This window comes from Phalangium opilio, unplaced genomic scaffold (genome assembly GCF_054372755.1).
Source record: "Phalangium opilio isolate 3A_F unplaced genomic scaffold, DU_Popi_V2 ptg000031l_1, whole genome shotgun sequence".
Classification (NCBI taxonomy): domain Eukaryota; kingdom Metazoa; phylum Arthropoda; class Arachnida; order Opiliones; family Phalangiidae; genus Phalangium; species Phalangium opilio.
This window is the reverse complement of record NW_028324158.1, coordinates 1,723,755-1,738,417: the sequence shown is the minus strand read 5'-3', so window position 1 is coordinate 1,738,417 and position 14,663 is coordinate 1,723,755. Positions and strand designations below refer to the sequence as shown.

At 37.8% G+C, this 14,663-nt stretch overlaps 36 non-coding genes across 36 annotated transcripts; all 36 read right to left on the bottom strand.

Annotated features, from left to right (window-relative positions):
* Positions 1 to 255: 255 nt before the first annotated feature.
* Positions 256 to 328, bottom strand: TRNAR-UCG (transfer RNA arginine (anticodon UCG)). The gene has a single exon. It is a non-coding gene; the product is annotated as a tRNA-Arg (tRNA).
* Positions 329 to 418: 90 nt separating this feature from the next.
* Positions 419 to 491, bottom strand: TRNAR-ACG (transfer RNA arginine (anticodon ACG)). Its single transcript has one exon. It is a non-coding gene; the product is annotated as a tRNA-Arg (tRNA).
* An 80-nt stretch (positions 492 to 571) lies between these two features.
* On the bottom strand, positions 572 to 644 carry TRNAR-UCG (transfer RNA arginine (anticodon UCG)). The gene has a single exon. It is a non-coding gene; the product is annotated as a tRNA-Arg (tRNA).
* Positions 645 to 737: 93 nt separating this feature from the next.
* TRNAR-UCG (transfer RNA arginine (anticodon UCG)) lies at positions 738 to 810 on the bottom strand. The gene has a single exon. It is a non-coding gene; the product is annotated as a tRNA-Arg (tRNA).
* Positions 811 to 900: 90 nt separating this feature from the next.
* On the bottom strand, positions 901 to 973 carry TRNAR-ACG (transfer RNA arginine (anticodon ACG)). The gene has a single exon. It is a non-coding gene; the product is annotated as a tRNA-Arg (tRNA).
* An 80-nt stretch (positions 974 to 1,053) lies between these two features.
* TRNAR-UCG (transfer RNA arginine (anticodon UCG)) lies at positions 1,054 to 1,126 on the bottom strand. The gene has a single exon. It is a non-coding gene; the product is annotated as a tRNA-Arg (tRNA).
* A 93-nt stretch (positions 1,127 to 1,219) lies between these two features.
* TRNAR-UCG (transfer RNA arginine (anticodon UCG)) lies at positions 1,220 to 1,292 on the bottom strand. The gene has a single exon. It is a non-coding gene; the product is annotated as a tRNA-Arg (tRNA).
* A 409-nt stretch (positions 1,293 to 1,701) lies between these two features.
* TRNAR-UCG (transfer RNA arginine (anticodon UCG)) lies at positions 1,702 to 1,774 on the bottom strand. Its single transcript has one exon. It is a non-coding gene; the product is annotated as a tRNA-Arg (tRNA).
* Positions 1,775 to 1,864: 90 nt separating this feature from the next.
* On the bottom strand, positions 1,865 to 1,937 carry TRNAR-ACG (transfer RNA arginine (anticodon ACG)). Its single transcript has one exon. It is a non-coding gene; the product is annotated as a tRNA-Arg (tRNA).
* Positions 1,938 to 2,017: 80 nt separating this feature from the next.
* On the bottom strand, positions 2,018 to 2,090 carry TRNAR-UCG (transfer RNA arginine (anticodon UCG)). Its single transcript has one exon. It is a non-coding gene; the product is annotated as a tRNA-Arg (tRNA).
* Positions 2,091 to 2,183: 93 nt separating this feature from the next.
* Positions 2,184 to 2,256, bottom strand: TRNAR-UCG (transfer RNA arginine (anticodon UCG)). Its single transcript has one exon. It is a non-coding gene; the product is annotated as a tRNA-Arg (tRNA).
* A 409-nt stretch (positions 2,257 to 2,665) lies between these two features.
* Positions 2,666 to 2,738, bottom strand: TRNAR-UCG (transfer RNA arginine (anticodon UCG)). The gene has a single exon. It is a non-coding gene; the product is annotated as a tRNA-Arg (tRNA).
* A 90-nt stretch (positions 2,739 to 2,828) lies between these two features.
* Positions 2,829 to 2,901, bottom strand: TRNAR-ACG (transfer RNA arginine (anticodon ACG)). The gene has a single exon. It is a non-coding gene; the product is annotated as a tRNA-Arg (tRNA).
* Positions 2,902 to 2,981: 80 nt separating this feature from the next.
* Positions 2,982 to 3,054, bottom strand: TRNAR-UCG (transfer RNA arginine (anticodon UCG)). Its single transcript has one exon. It is a non-coding gene; the product is annotated as a tRNA-Arg (tRNA).
* Positions 3,055 to 3,147: 93 nt separating this feature from the next.
* TRNAR-UCG (transfer RNA arginine (anticodon UCG)) lies at positions 3,148 to 3,220 on the bottom strand. The gene has a single exon. It is a non-coding gene; the product is annotated as a tRNA-Arg (tRNA).
* Positions 3,221 to 3,310: 90 nt separating this feature from the next.
* On the bottom strand, positions 3,311 to 3,383 carry TRNAR-UCG (transfer RNA arginine (anticodon UCG)). The gene has a single exon. It is a non-coding gene; the product is annotated as a tRNA-Arg (tRNA).
* A 90-nt stretch (positions 3,384 to 3,473) lies between these two features.
* On the bottom strand, positions 3,474 to 3,546 carry TRNAR-ACG (transfer RNA arginine (anticodon ACG)). The gene has a single exon. It is a non-coding gene; the product is annotated as a tRNA-Arg (tRNA).
* Positions 3,547 to 3,792: 246 nt separating this feature from the next.
* TRNAS-ACU (transfer RNA serine (anticodon ACU)) lies at positions 3,793 to 3,865 on the bottom strand. The gene has a single exon. It is a non-coding gene; the product is annotated as a tRNA-Ser (tRNA).
* Positions 3,866 to 3,945: 80 nt separating this feature from the next.
* Positions 3,946 to 4,018, bottom strand: TRNAR-UCG (transfer RNA arginine (anticodon UCG)). Its single transcript has one exon. It is a non-coding gene; the product is annotated as a tRNA-Arg (tRNA).
* Positions 4,019 to 4,260: 242 nt separating this feature from the next.
* On the bottom strand, positions 4,261 to 4,333 carry TRNAR-UCG (transfer RNA arginine (anticodon UCG)). Its single transcript has one exon. It is a non-coding gene; the product is annotated as a tRNA-Arg (tRNA).
* A 244-nt stretch (positions 4,334 to 4,577) lies between these two features.
* Positions 4,578 to 4,650, bottom strand: TRNAR-ACG (transfer RNA arginine (anticodon ACG)). Its single transcript has one exon. It is a non-coding gene; the product is annotated as a tRNA-Arg (tRNA).
* A 243-nt stretch (positions 4,651 to 4,893) lies between these two features.
* On the bottom strand, positions 4,894 to 4,966 carry TRNAR-ACG (transfer RNA arginine (anticodon ACG)). Its single transcript has one exon. It is a non-coding gene; the product is annotated as a tRNA-Arg (tRNA).
* A 732-nt stretch (positions 4,967 to 5,698) lies between these two features.
* On the bottom strand, positions 5,699 to 5,771 carry TRNAR-ACG (transfer RNA arginine (anticodon ACG)). The gene has a single exon. It is a non-coding gene; the product is annotated as a tRNA-Arg (tRNA).
* A 396-nt stretch (positions 5,772 to 6,167) lies between these two features.
* Positions 6,168 to 6,240, bottom strand: TRNAR-ACG (transfer RNA arginine (anticodon ACG)). Its single transcript has one exon. It is a non-coding gene; the product is annotated as a tRNA-Arg (tRNA).
* Positions 6,241 to 6,636: 396 nt separating this feature from the next.
* TRNAR-ACG (transfer RNA arginine (anticodon ACG)) lies at positions 6,637 to 6,709 on the bottom strand. Its single transcript has one exon. It is a non-coding gene; the product is annotated as a tRNA-Arg (tRNA).
* Positions 6,710 to 6,799: 90 nt separating this feature from the next.
* TRNAR-ACG (transfer RNA arginine (anticodon ACG)) lies at positions 6,800 to 6,872 on the bottom strand. The gene has a single exon. It is a non-coding gene; the product is annotated as a tRNA-Arg (tRNA).
* Positions 6,873 to 7,104: 232 nt separating this feature from the next.
* Positions 7,105 to 7,177, bottom strand: TRNAR-UCG (transfer RNA arginine (anticodon UCG)). Its single transcript has one exon. It is a non-coding gene; the product is annotated as a tRNA-Arg (tRNA).
* Positions 7,178 to 7,433: 256 nt separating this feature from the next.
* TRNAR-ACG (transfer RNA arginine (anticodon ACG)) lies at positions 7,434 to 7,506 on the bottom strand. Its single transcript has one exon. It is a non-coding gene; the product is annotated as a tRNA-Arg (tRNA).
* A 243-nt stretch (positions 7,507 to 7,749) lies between these two features.
* TRNAR-ACG (transfer RNA arginine (anticodon ACG)) lies at positions 7,750 to 7,822 on the bottom strand. The gene has a single exon. It is a non-coding gene; the product is annotated as a tRNA-Arg (tRNA).
* A 396-nt stretch (positions 7,823 to 8,218) lies between these two features.
* TRNAR-ACG (transfer RNA arginine (anticodon ACG)) lies at positions 8,219 to 8,291 on the bottom strand. Its single transcript has one exon. It is a non-coding gene; the product is annotated as a tRNA-Arg (tRNA).
* Positions 8,292 to 8,381: 90 nt separating this feature from the next.
* On the bottom strand, positions 8,382 to 8,454 carry TRNAR-ACG (transfer RNA arginine (anticodon ACG)). The gene has a single exon. It is a non-coding gene; the product is annotated as a tRNA-Arg (tRNA).
* Positions 8,455 to 11,291: 2,837 nt separating this feature from the next.
* TRNAR-UCG (transfer RNA arginine (anticodon UCG)) lies at positions 11,292 to 11,364 on the bottom strand. The gene has a single exon. It is a non-coding gene; the product is annotated as a tRNA-Arg (tRNA).
* A 90-nt stretch (positions 11,365 to 11,454) lies between these two features.
* Positions 11,455 to 11,527, bottom strand: TRNAR-ACG (transfer RNA arginine (anticodon ACG)). The gene has a single exon. It is a non-coding gene; the product is annotated as a tRNA-Arg (tRNA).
* An 80-nt stretch (positions 11,528 to 11,607) lies between these two features.
* On the bottom strand, positions 11,608 to 11,680 carry TRNAR-UCG (transfer RNA arginine (anticodon UCG)). The gene has a single exon. It is a non-coding gene; the product is annotated as a tRNA-Arg (tRNA).
* Positions 11,681 to 12,096: 416 nt separating this feature from the next.
* On the bottom strand, positions 12,097 to 12,169 carry TRNAR-ACG (transfer RNA arginine (anticodon ACG)). The gene has a single exon. It is a non-coding gene; the product is annotated as a tRNA-Arg (tRNA).
* Positions 12,170 to 12,258: 89 nt separating this feature from the next.
* Positions 12,259 to 12,331, bottom strand: TRNAR-UCG (transfer RNA arginine (anticodon UCG)). Its single transcript has one exon. It is a non-coding gene; the product is annotated as a tRNA-Arg (tRNA).
* Between the last annotated feature and the right edge of the window lie 2,332 nt (positions 12,332 to 14,663).

Genomic DNA, 14,663 nt, shown 5'->3' with positions numbered 1-14,663 from the left:
CACAAGCCTTTTTTAGTATGACAAAATGATATTGAAACATTGCAATATTATTAATTTGCCTGCTAGAAATCTCTTATAAACGTAAATAACGAGCTTGCCTGGACTCGAACCTGGAATCTTCCGCTTCGAAGGCAGACGCGTAATCCACTACGCCACAAGCCCGTGCTTTGTATTACAAAACATTTTTTCCAAACATTGTATTTATACGATATTTTCTTTTATGACGGATAATAAAAGACCTATAAAAATCAACACCGAGCTTGCCAGGACTCGAACCTGGAATCTTCTGCTTCGAAGGCAGACGCATTATCCTTTGCGCCACAAGCCCGTGGTTTGTATTACAAAAAACCTTTTGCAAACACTGTATTTACACGATAATTTCTTTTATGACGTATGAAAGACCTATGAAAATCAACACCGAGCTTGCCAGGACTCGAACCTGGAATCTTCTGCTCCGTAGGCAGACGCGTTATCCATCGCGCCACAAGCCCGTTAGCGTCTGACAAAATGATATTGAATCATTGCAATATTATTAATTTGCCTGCTAGAAATCTCTTATAAACGTAAATAACGAGCTTGCCAGGACTCGAACCTGGAATCTTCCGCTTCGAAGGCAGACGCGTAATCCACTACGCCACAAGCCCGTGCTTTGTATTACAAAACATTTTTTCCAAACATTGTATTTATACGATATTTTCTTTTATGACGGATAATAAAAGACCTATAAAAATCAACACCGAGCTTGCCAGGACTCGAACCTGGAATCTTCTGCTTCGAAGGCAGACGCGTTATCCTTTGCGCCACAAGCCCGTGGTTTGTATTACAAAAAACCTTTTGCAAACACTGTATTTACACGATAATTTCTTTTATGACGTATGAAAGACCTATGAAAATCAACACCGAGCTTGCCAGGACTCGAACCTGGAATCTTCTGCTCCGTAGGCAGACGCGTTATCCATCGCGCCACAAGCCCGTTAGCGTCTGACAAAATGATATTGAATCATTGCAATATTATTAATTTGCCTGCTAGAAATCTCTTATAAACGTAAATAACGAGCTTGCCAGGACTCGAACCTGGAATCTTCCGCTTCGAAGGCAGACGCGTAATCCACTACGCCACAAGCCCGTGCTTTGTATTACAAAACATTTTTTCCAAACATTGTATTTATACGATATTTTCTTTTATGACGGATAATAAAAGACCTATAAAAATCAACACCGAGCTTGTCAGGACTCGAACCTGGAATCTTCTGCTTCGAAGGCAGACGCGTTATCCTTTGCGCCACAAGCCCGTGGTTTGTATTACAAAAAACCTTTTGCAAACACTGTATTTAAGAGATATTTTCTTTTATGACGTATAAAAGACCTATAAAAATCAACACCGAGCTTGCCAGGACTCGAACCTGGAATCTTCTGCTCCGTAGGCAGGCGCGTTATCCATTGCGCCACAAGCCTTTTTTAGTATGACAAAATGATATTGAAACATTGCAATATTATTAATTTGCCTGCTAGAAATCTCTTATAAACGTAAATAACGAGCTTGCCTGGACTCGAACCTGGAATCTTCCGCTTCGAAGGCAGACGCGTAATCCACTACGCCACAAGCCCGTGCTTTGTATTACAAAACATTTTTTCCAAACATTGTATTTATACGATATTTTCTTTTATGACGGATAATAAAAGACCTATAAAAATCAACACCGAGCTTGCCAGGACTCGAACCTGGAATCTTCTGCTTCGAAGGCAGACGCATTATCCTTTGCGCCACAAGCCCGTGGTTTGTATTACAAAAAACCTTTTGCAAACACTGTATTTACACGATAATTTCTTTTATGACGTATGAAAGACCTATGAAAATCAACACCGAGCTTGCCAGGACTCGAACCTGGAATCTTCTGCTCCGTAGGCAGACGCGTTATCCATCGCGCCACAAGCCCGTTAGCGTCTGACAAAATGATATTGAATCATTGCAATATTATTAATTTGCCTGCTAGAAATCTCTTATAAACGTAAATAACGAGCTTGCCAGGACTCGAACCTGGAATCTTCCGCTTCGAAGGCAGACGCGTAATCCACTACGCCACAAGCCCGTGCTTTGTATTACAAAACATTTTTTCCAAACATTGTATTTATACGATATTTTCTTTTATGACGGATAATAAAAGACCTATAAAAATCAACACCGAGCTTGTCAGGACTCGAACCTGGAATCTTCTGCTTCGAAGGCAGACGCGTTATCCTTTGCGCCACAAGCCCGTGGTTTGTATTACAAAAAACCTTTTGCAAACACTGTATTTAAGAGATATTTTCTTTTATGACGTATAAAAGACCTATAAAAATCAACACCGAGCTTGCCAGGACTCGAACCTGGAATCTTCTGCTCCGTAGGCAGGCGCGTTATCCATTGCGCCACAAGCCTTTTTTAGTATGACAAAATGATATTGAAACATTGCAATATTATTAATTTGCCTGCTAGAAATCTCTTATAAACGTAAATAACGAGCTTGCCTGGACTCGAACCTGGAATCTTCCGCTTCGAAGGCAGACGCGTAATCCACTACGCCACAAGCCCGTGCTTTGTATTACAAAACATTTTTTCCAAACATTGTATTTATACGATATTTTCTTTTATGACGGATAATAAAAGACCTATAAAAATCAACACCGAGCTTGCCAGGACTCGAACCTGGAATCTTCTGCTTCGAAGGCAGACGCATTATCCTTTGCGCCACAAGCCCGTGGTTTGTATTACAAAAAACCTTTTGCAAACACTGTATTTACACGATAATTTCTTTTATGACGTATGAAAGACCTATGAAAATCAACACCGAGCTTGCCAGGACTCGAACCTGGAATCTTCTGCTCCGTAGGCAGACGCGTTATCCATTGCGCCACAAGCCCGTTAGCGTCTGACAAAATGATATTGAATCATTGCAATATTATTAATTTGCCTGCTAGAAATCTCTTATAAACGTAAATAACGAGCTTGCCAGGACTCGAACCTGGAATCTTCCGCTTCGAAGGCAGACGCGTAATCCACTACGCCACAAGCCCGTGCTTTGTATTACAAAACATTTTTTCCAAACATTGTATTTATACGATATTTTCTTTTATGACGGATAATAAAAGACCTATAAAAATCAACACCGAGCTTGCCAGGACTCGAACCTGGAATCTTCTGCTTCGAAGGCAGACGCGTTATCCTTTGCGCCACAAGCCCGTGGTTTGTATTACAAAAAACCTTTTGCAAACACTGTATTTACACGATAATTTCTTTTATGACGTATGAAAGACCTATGAAAATCAACACCGAGCTTGCCAGGACTCGAACCTGGAATCTTCTGCTTCGAAGGCAGACGCGTTATCCTTTGCGCCACAAGCCCGTGGTTTGTATTACAAAAAACCTTTTGCAAACACTGTATTTACACGATAATTTCTTTTATGACGCATGAAAGACCTATGAAAATCAACACCGAGCTTGCCAGGACTCGAACCTGGAATCTTCTGCTCCGTAGGCAGACGCGTTATCCATTGCGCCACAAGCCCGTTAGCGTCTGACAAAATGATATTGAATCATTGCAATATTATTAATTTGCCTGCTAGAAATCTCTTATAAATGTAAATAACGAGCTTGCCAGGACTCGAACCTGGAATCTTCTGCTTCGATTGCCGACGCGTAATCCATTACGCCACAAGCCCGTGCTTTGTATTACAAAACATTTTTTCCAAACATTGTATTTATACGATATTTTCTTTTATGACGTATAATAAAAGACCTATAAAAATCAACACCGAGCTTGCCAGGACTCGAACCTGGAATCTTCTGCTCAGTAGGCAGACGCGTTATCCATTGCGCCACAAGCCCGTAATAGTCTGACAAAATGATATTGAAGCTTTGCAATATTATTAATTTGCCTGCTAGAAATCTCTTATAAATGTAAATAACGAGCTTGCCAGGACTCGATCCTGGAATCTTCTGCTTCGAAGGCAGACGCGTTATCCATTACGCCACAAGCCTGTGCTATGTATTAAAAAAACGATTTGTAAACATTGTATTTAAGCGATATTTTCTTTAATGACCTATAAAAGACCTATAAAAATCAACACCTAGCTTGCCAGGACTAGAACGCGGAATCTTCCGCTCCGTAGGCAGACGCGTTATCCATTACGCCACAAGCCCGCTAACGTCTGAGAAAATGATATTGAAGCATTGCAATATTATTAATTTGCCTGCTAGAAATCTCTTATAAATGTAAATAACGAGCTTGCCAGGACTCGAACCTGGAATCTTCTGCTTCGAATGCAGACGCGTAATCCATTACGCCACAAGCCCGTAATAGTCTGACAAAATGATATTGAAGCTTTGCAATATTATTAATTTGCCTGCTAGAAATCTCTTATAAATGTAAATAACGAGCTTGCCAGGCCTCGAACCTGGAATCTTCTGCTTCGAATGCAGACGCGTAATCCATTACGCCACAAGCTCGTGCTTTGTATTACAAAACATTTTTTTCCAAACATTGTATTTATACGATATTTTCTTTTATGACGTATAAAAGACCTATAAATATCAACATCGAGCTTGCCAGGACTCGAACCTGGAATCTTCTGCTCCGTAAGCAGACGCATTATCCATTGCGCCACAAGCCCGTTAGCGTCTGACAAAATGATATTGAATCATTGCAATATTATTAATTTGCCTGCTAGAAATATCTTATAAATGTAAATAACGAGCTTGCCAGGACTCGAGCCTGGAATCTTCTGCTTCAAATGCAGACGCGTAACCCATTACGCCACAAGCCCGCGCCTTGTATTACAAAACATTTTTTCCAAACATTGTATTTATACGATATTTTCTTTTATGACGTATAAAAGATCTATAAAAATCAACATCGAGCTTGCCAGGACTCGAACCTGGAATCTTCTGCTCCGTAGGCAGACACGTTATCCATTGCGCCACAAGCCCGTCATAGTCTGACAAAATGATATTGAAGCTTTGCAATATTATTTATTTGCCTTCTAAAATTTTTCTAGAAATCTCTTATAAATGTAAATAGCGAGCTTGCCATGACCCGAACCTAGAATATTCTGCTTCGAAGGCAGACGCGTTATCCTTTACGCCACAAGCCCGTTCTTTGCATTACAAAAAACGTTTTGCAAACATTGTATTTATACGATATTTTCTTTTATGACGTATAAAAGACCCATAAAAATCAACACCGAGCTTGCCAGGACTCGAACCTGGAATCTTCTGCTTCGAAGCAGACGCGTTATCCTTTGCACCACAAGCCCGTGGTTTGTATTACAAAAAACCTTTTGCAAACACTGTATTTACACGATAATTTCTTTTATGACGTATAAAAGACCTATAGAAATCAACACCGAGCCTGCCTGGACTAGAACCTGGAATCTTCTGCTCCGTAGGCAGACGCGTTATCCATTGCGCCACAAGCCCGTTAGCGTCTGACAAAATGATATTGAATCATTGCAATATTATTAATTTGCCTGCTAGAAATCTCTTATAAATGTAAATAACGAGCTTGCCACGACTCGAACCTGGAATCTTCTGCTTCGAATGCAGACGCGTAATCCATTACGTCACAATCCCGTGCTTTGTATTACAAAACATTTTTTCCAAACATTGTATTTATACGATATTTTCTTTTATGACGTATAAAAGACCTATAAAAATCAACATCGAGCTTGCCAGGACTCGAACCTGGAATCTTCTGCTCCGTAGGCAGACGCGTTATCCATTGCGCCACAAGCCCGTTAGCGTCTGACAAAATGATATTGAATCATTGCAGTATTATTAATTTGCCTGCTAGAAATCTCTTATAAATGTAAATAACGAGCTTGCCAGGACTCGAACCTGGAATCTTCTGCTTCGATTGAAGACGCGTAATCCATTACGCCACAAGCCCGTGCTTTGTATTACAAAACATTTTTTCCAAACATTGTATTTATACGATATTTTCTTTTATGACGTATAAAAGACCAATAAAAATCAACACCGAGCTTGCCAGCACTCGAACCTTGAATCTTCTGCTCCGTTGGCAGACGCGTTATCCACTGCGCCACAAGCCAGTTATAGTCCTACAAAATGATATTGAAGCATTGCAATATTATTAATTTGCCTGCTAGAAAACAGTTATAAATATAAATAACGAGCTTGCCAGGACTCGAACCTGGAATCTTCTTCTCCGTAGGCAGACGCGTTATCCATTGCGCCACAAGCCCGTTAGCGTCTAAAAAAATGATATTGAATCATTGCAATATTATTAATTTGCCTGCTAGTAATCTCTTATAAATGTAAATAACGAGCTTGCCAGGACTCGAACCTGGAATCTTCTGCTTCGATTGCAGACGCGTAATCCATTACGCCACAAGCCCGTGCTTTGTACTACAAAACATTTTTTCCAAACATTGTATTTATACGATATTTTCTTTTTTGACGTATAAAAGACCAATAAAAATCAACACCGAGCTTGCCAGGACTCGAACCTTGAATCTTCTGCTCCGTTGGCAGACGCGTTATCCATTGCTTCACAAGCCAGTCATAGTCCAACAAAATGATATTGAAGCATTGCAATATTATTAATTTGCCTGCTAGAAAACAGTTATAAATATAAATAACGAGCTTGCCAGGACTCGAACCTGGAATCTTCTTCTCCGTAGGCAGACGCGTTATCCATTGCGCCACAAGCCCGTGCTTTGTATTACAAAAAACGTTCTGCAAACATTGTATTTAAGAGATATTTTCTTTTATGACGTATAAAAGACCTATAAAAATCAACACCGAGCTTGCCAGGACTCGAACCTGGAATCTTCTGCTCCGTAGGCAGACGCGTTATCCATTGCGCCACAAGCCCGTTAGCGTCTGACAAAATGATATTGAATCATTGCAATATTATTAATTTGCCTGCTAGAAATCTCTTATAAATGTAAATAACGAGCTAGCCAGGACTCGAACCTGGAATCTTCTGCTTCGATTGCAGACGCGTAATCCATTACGCCACAAGCCCGTAATAGTCTGACAAAATGATATTGAAGCTTTGCAATATTATTAATTTGCCTGCAAGAAATCTCTTATAAATGTAAAAACGATCTTGCCAGGACTCGAACCTGGAATCTTCTGCTTCGAAGGCAGACGCGTAATCCACTACGCCACAAGCCCGTGCTTTGTATTACAAAACATTTTTTCCAAACATTGCATTTATACGATATTTTCTTTTATGACGTATAATAAAAGACCTATAAAAATCAACACCGAGCTTGCCAGGACTCGAAACTGGAATCTTCTGCTTCGAAGGCAGACGCGTTATCCTTTGCGCCACAAGCCCGTGGTTTGTATTACAAAAAACCTTTTGCAAACACTGTATTTACACGATAATGTCTTTTATGACGTATAAAAGACCTATAGAAATCAACACCGAGCTTGCCAGGACTAGAACCTGGAATCTTCTGCTCCGTAGGCAGACGCGTTATCCATTGCGCCACAAGCCCGTTAGCGTCTGACAAAATGATATTGAATCATTGCAATATTATCAATTTGCCTGCTAGTAATCTCTTATAAATGTAAATAACGAGCTTGCCACGACTCGAACCTGGAATCTTCTGCTTCGAATGCAGACGCGTAATCCATTACGTCACAATCCCGTGCTTTGTATTACAAAACATTTTTTCCTAACATTGTATTTATACGATATTTTCTTTTATGACGTATAAAAGACCTATAAAAATCAACATCGAGCTTGCCAGGACTCGAACCTGGAATCTTCTGCTCCGTAGGCAGACGCGTTATCCATTGCGCCACAAGCCCGTTAGCGTCTGAAAAAATGATATTGAATCATTGCAATATTATTAATTTGCCTGCTAGTAATCTCTTATAAATGTAAATAACGAGCTTGCCAGGACTCGAACCTGAAATCTTCTGCTTCGATTGCAGACGCGTAATCCATTACGCCACAAGCCCGTGCTTTGTACTACAAAACATTTTTTCCAAACATTGTATTTATACGATATTTTCTTTTTTGACGTATAAAAGACCAATAAAAATCAACACCGAGCTTGCCAGGACTCGAACCTTGAATCTTCTGCTCCGTTGGCAGACGCGTTATCCATTGCTTCACAAGCCAGTCATAGTCCAACAAAATGATATTGAAGCATTGCAATATTATTAATTTGCCTGCTAGAAAACAGTTATAAATATAAATAACGAGCTTGCCAGGACTCGAACCTGGAATCTTCTTCTCCGTAGGCAGACGCGTTATCCATTGCGCCACAAGCCCGTGCTTTGTATTACAAAAAACGTTCTGCAAACATTGTATTTAAGAGATATTTTCTTTTATGACGTATAAAAGACCTATAAAAATCAACACCGAGCTTGCCAGGACTCGAACCTGGAATCTTCTGCTCCGTAGGCAGACGCGTTATCCATTGCGCCACAAGCCCGTTAGCGTCTGACAAAATGATATTGAATCATTGCAATATTATTAATTTGCCTGCTAGAAATCTCTTATAAATGTAAATAACGAGCTAGCCAGGACTCGAACCTGGAATCTTCTGCTTCGATTACAGACGCGTAATCCATTACGCCACAAGCCCGTGCTTTGTACTACAAAACATTTTTTCCAAACATTGTATTTATACGATATTTTCTTTTTTGACGTATAAAAGACCAATAACAAGTTGGGAAAACCAAAATATTACCTCTCCGAGTCAAGAGGTCTACTACTACAAAGTTTTTTACATAGATATGGAATTATTTCTCTTTTTTGAAGTAAAAATTTACGAAATATTGAAGCAGTATTCCAAGCATAGCGAATATACAGTAAAGCAGACGACATTTTACTTCCAATAAGGATAAATCTTGGACACATAGAAATCAGTTAATGGTAAAAAAAAAACAGGAAATGAAGTCTACGCTTCAGCTGTTTACCCTATATTCTGATAGCTACATTCACAACTGGTTAGCAGTGTAAACACCATCGTCTCGTCTCACCTCAACAATATTCTTAGTTTGCCAACATGAGTGTTAACGTTAAATAATACCAAAGCTAAATTGTAGCTAGACGCACTGATAGTCAATGCGCATCATAAAGAGAATAAAACTCTGTAGCTTAGCCCTACTAATCTAATTGCCACCATCATCTTTTCTTCTATTATAAAATCTTAACCTGATTAATTAAGAGTGTATTTAACTTTCGGCTCACTCTGAACCGTTGATGTCTCTTCATTTCAGACACGAAAATCAAAACCCAAAGCTTACTTCACCTCAGGCCTCAATTATTTACTCTATATTTCACTAAGCTTATTGCAAGTAATACTAGATATGACCGCCGGAGTCTAGATCTTAGCTTTATTCATGAAATTACTAAACCAAGGATTATTCTATATACAGATGTAGTATAGCTTAAGTAATATATAAACAGCCATTTCAAATAATAATATTAAAAAAACTCTTTGGAATATCAAAGTGAAACAGAGCTTTAAAGCTACAAAAGCACTAAATGCATCATAATTACGAAAAATATTTCATCATATTCACTTTATATTAAGGATAAAGGGAATATTATGGTTCTGTAGGATTTCTTTACACATCAAAGCAAAACGAACTTCTAACGCAGCGCACTGCGGCACTAGTGTAATAACGGACGGACACACACAGACAATAACATAGACTGCTTTTTAACTCTTTCCGTATTAATTTTGAATTGAGAAACAAGATTATCTTAAATATTAAAATAAATATAATTAATATTTAATATTTTCTTCGTTAGTTATTCGCCTTATTGAACGTTACATCGCTTTAAAAAAGAACAATTAAACATTCTTGAGAGACTTGACTAATATTGGCGTTTGAAATGAGGCATACGCCGGTTGCTTCGCCTTACTAAAATAGGTAGTATATAAAGGATTCGAACCGCAGCTGTAGATAAGAACATCGCAATTGCGTGAACCTTGGAGGAAGACCCCTCCATTGGAAGGCTAGACGTTTCTCGTAACCCTAGCCGATCGCCGCGTATGTCTTAACCTTAAGGATGATGGTGGTGTTAGAAGCCAGGTGTACAGACTGGTGTCCATGTGGGACGGACAAAAACAAAGACCAGAAGATGGTGGTGTTAGAAGCCAGGTGTACAGACTGGTGTCCATGTGGGATGGACAAAAACAAAGACCAGAAGATGGTGGTGTTAGAAGCCAGGTGTACAGACTGGTGTCCATGTGGAATGGACAAAGACGAGAAGGTGGTGGTGTTTAGAAGCCAGTAAGTAGAAACTGGTGTTCATGTGGAATGGGCGAAAGACTAGAAGATGGTGGTGTTTAGAAGCTAGTAAGTTCAGACTGGTGTCCATGGGGTGGACAAATGAACAGAGTTGTTAGATAGGCAATGGAGTAATAACCTGTAAGTGGAATACAATTTCCGGGACTGTAAATGCGGTCTGGAAATTGAATACACGTTTGCTCCGATTTGCAAACTGCGAACGCGGTCACGTGGGGACAGACAGACGGACAGACAGACAGACAGACGGACAGACAGACAGACAGACGGACAGACAGACAGACAGACAGACAGACAGACAGACAGACAGACAGACACGTCGAAATTAGAACCTCTCCGTGACATACGTCACTCGGAGAGGTAAAAATCAACACCGAGCTTGCCAGGACTCGAACCTTGAATCTTCTGCTCCGTTGGCAGACGCGTTATCCATTGCTTCACAAGCTAGTCATAGTCCAACAAAATGATATTGAAGCATTGCAATATTATTAATTTGCCTGCTAGAAAACAGTTATAAATATAAATAACGAGCTTGCCAGGACTCGAACCTGAAATCTTCTTCTCCGTAGGCAGACGCGTTATCCATTGCGCCACAAGCCCGTGCTTTGTATTACAAAAAACGTTCTACAAACATTTTATTTAAGAGATATTTTCTTTTATGACGTATAAAAGACCTATAAAAATCAACACCGAGCTTGCCAGGACTCGAACCTGGAATCTTCTGCTCCGTAGGCAGGCGCGTTATCCATTGCGCCACAAGCCTTTTTTAGTATGACAAAATGATATTGAAACATTGCAATATTATTAATTTGCCTGCTAGAAATCTCTTATAAACGTAAATAACGAGCTTGCCAGGACACGAACCTGGAATCTTCCGCTTCGAAGGCAGACGCGTAATCCACTACGCCACAAGCCCGTGCTTTGTATTACAAAACATTTTTTCCAAACATTGTATTTATACGATATTTTCTTTTATGACGGATAATAAAAGACCTATAAAAATCAACACCGAGCTTGCCAGGACTCGAACCTGGAATCTTCTGCTTCGAAGGCAGACGCGTTATCCTTTGCGCCACAAGCCCGTGGTTTGTATTACAAAAAACCTTTTGCAAACACTGTATTTACACGATAATTTCTTTTATGACGTATGAAAGACCTATGAAAATCAACACCGAGCTTGCCAGGACTCGAACCTGGAATCTTCTGCTCCGTAGGCAGACGCGTTATCCATTGCGCCACAAGCCCGTTAGCGTCTGACAAAATGATATTGAATCATTGCAATATTATTAATTTGCCTGCTAGAAATCTGTTATAAATGTAAATAACGAGCTTGCCACGACTCGAACCTGGAATCTTCTGCTTCGAAGGCAGACGCGTTATCCATTACGCCACAAGCCCGTGCTTTGTATTACAAAACATTTTTTCCAAACATTGTATTTATAAGATATTTTCTTTTATGACGTATAAAAGACCTTTTAAAATCAACACCGAGCTTGCCAGGACGCGAACCTGGAATCTTCTGCTTCGAAGGCAGACGCGTTATCCGTTACGCCACAAGCCTGTGCTTTGTATTACAAAAAACTTTTTCCAAACATGGTATTTATACGATATTTTCTTTTATGATGTATTAAAAACCTATGAAAATCAACACCGAGCTTCCCAGGACTCGAACCTGAAATCTTCTGCTCCGTAGGCAGACGCGTTATCCATTGCGCCACAAGCCCGTTATAGTCTGACAAAATGCTATTGAAGCATTGCAATATGATTTATTTGCCTTCTAATATATGCTAGAAATCTCTTATAAATGTAAATAGCGAGCTTGCCAGGACTCGAACCTGGAATCTTCTGCTCCGTAGGAAGACGCGTTATCCATTGCGCCACAAGCCCGTTATAGTCTGACAAAATGCTATTGAAGCATTGCAATATTATTTATTTGCCTTGTAATATATGCTAGAAACAGTTATAAATGTAAATAGCGAGCTTGCCAGGACTCGAACCTGGAATCTTCTGCTTCGAAGGCAGACGCGTTACCTATTACGCTACAAGCCCGTGCTTTGTATTACAAAACATTTTTTTCAAACATTGTATTTATAAGATATTTTCTTTTATGACGTATAAAAGACCTTTAACAAGTTGGGAAAACCAAAATATTACCTCTCCGAGTCAAGAGAATTACTTAAAACCTTAATTAATTATGGAATTATTTCTCTTTTTTATGTTACAGTTTACGGATTATAAAAGCAGTATTGAAAGCAAAGCGCATATACAGTAAAGCAGACGACATTTTACATCCAATTAGGATATGCCTTAGCTATATTTTCAAATCTCTAAAGCAAGGTTTATGCCATCTACAGTTGTAGTATAGCTTAAGTAATATATAAACAGCCATTTCAAATAAAAATATAAAAAATGTTTTTGGAATATCAAAATGAAATAGTCATAAAACTATGTGAATTCTTCGAAATTACAAAAAAAAAATCCCTATAATCATTTTATATTAGGACAAAAGCAAATATGAAGGTTTTATAGGATTTTTTACATATCTACAGAAGGCAAACTGCTAACGCGGCGCACTAGTGTAACAACGGACGGACGCGCACACACAGACAAACTCATAGTGCTATTTGACTCTTTCTTTATTAATTTTGAGTAAAGAAACAAGATTATCTTAAATACTAAAAAAATATAATTAATATTAGATATTTTATTCTTTAGTTATTCATCGTTTTAAAAAAGAACAATTGAACATTCTTGAGAGACATGACTATTATTGACGTATTAGTCAGAACGCCTGTTGTTTCGCCTTACTCAAATCGGTAGTATACAAAAGGTTCGAATCGCAGCAATGGGAAAAAACCGCGCAATTGCGTGAATTTTAATTTATATTTATTAATATTCATATTTTCTTTTCGTATTAGTTTAGCAAACTGATCCTCATAAATAGCGCTCAACGCTTTAACCACGTAACAAAGTCAAATTCTCAACATCAATAATTAAGTAACAAAGTCATAAATTCTCAACATCAGTAATGAAGTAACAAAGTCATAAATTCTCAACATCAGTAATGAAGTAACAAAGTCATAAATTCTCAACATACATAATTAAGTAACAGAGTCATTAATTCTCAACATACATAATTAAGTAACAGTCATTAATTCTCAACATCAGTAATTAAGTAACAGTCATTAATTCTCAACATCAGTAATTAAGTAACAGTCATTAATTCTCAACATCAGTAATTAAGTAACAAAGTCATAAATTCTCAACATACATAATTAAGTAACAGAGTCATTAATTCTCAACATACATAATTAAGTAACAGAGTCATCAATACTCAACATCAATAATTAAGTAACAGAGTCATAAATTCTCAACATCAAAAATTAAGTAACAGAGTCATAAATTCTCAACATCAGTAATTAAGTAACAAAGTCATACAATCTCAACATACATAATTAAGTAACAGAGTCATAAATTCTCAACATACATAATTAAGTAACAAAGTCATATATTTTTTAGCATCAATAATTAAATAACTAAGACAAATTCCCAACATTGATAACTAAATAACTAAGACAAATTTCCAACATTGATAATTAAATAACTAAGACAAATTTCCAACATTGATAATTAAATAACTAAGACAAATTTCCAACATTGATAATTAAATAACTAAGACAAATTTCCAACATTGATAATTAAATAACTAAGACAAATTTCCAACATTGATAATTAAATAACTAAGACAAATTTCCAACATTGATAATTAAATAACTAAGACAAATTTCCAACATTGATAATTAAATAACTAAGACAAATTTCCAACATTGATAATTAAATAACTAAGACAAATTTCCAACATTGATAATTAAATAACTAAGACAAATTTCCCACATTGATAATTAAATAACTAAGACAAATTTCCAACATTGATAATTAAATAACTAAGGCAAATTTCCAACATCGAAAATTAAATAAGTTGTAATTACGTAACTAAAACGCATATTTTAAAGAAACCAATAATAAAGTCCTTATAATTGTTGCTGTCTGATAAGTTCTGTTCTCTAGTGTGGGCTTGAAATAATTACGAATTTCTGACCCTGCATTAACGAATTAAAGACACTATCATATCGTATAAGGGAGTCACAAGTAATTTACTGCAATAGTCGATGTATCATGGAAATATTCCAGAATTGACACACATTCATGAAGACAAAATGCCTAGCAGATTTTACAATTACACCAATGTCGCTTCTATTTGATAATTATATGTTCGAAAATCTGATAAGTTCCCTTCAAGAAAGCAAATCGTTTGGGAAATGGAAGTCAACGTTACTTTGCTCTACACATCCAGTGACTTTGCCCGAAGCTCAGTTTTGCA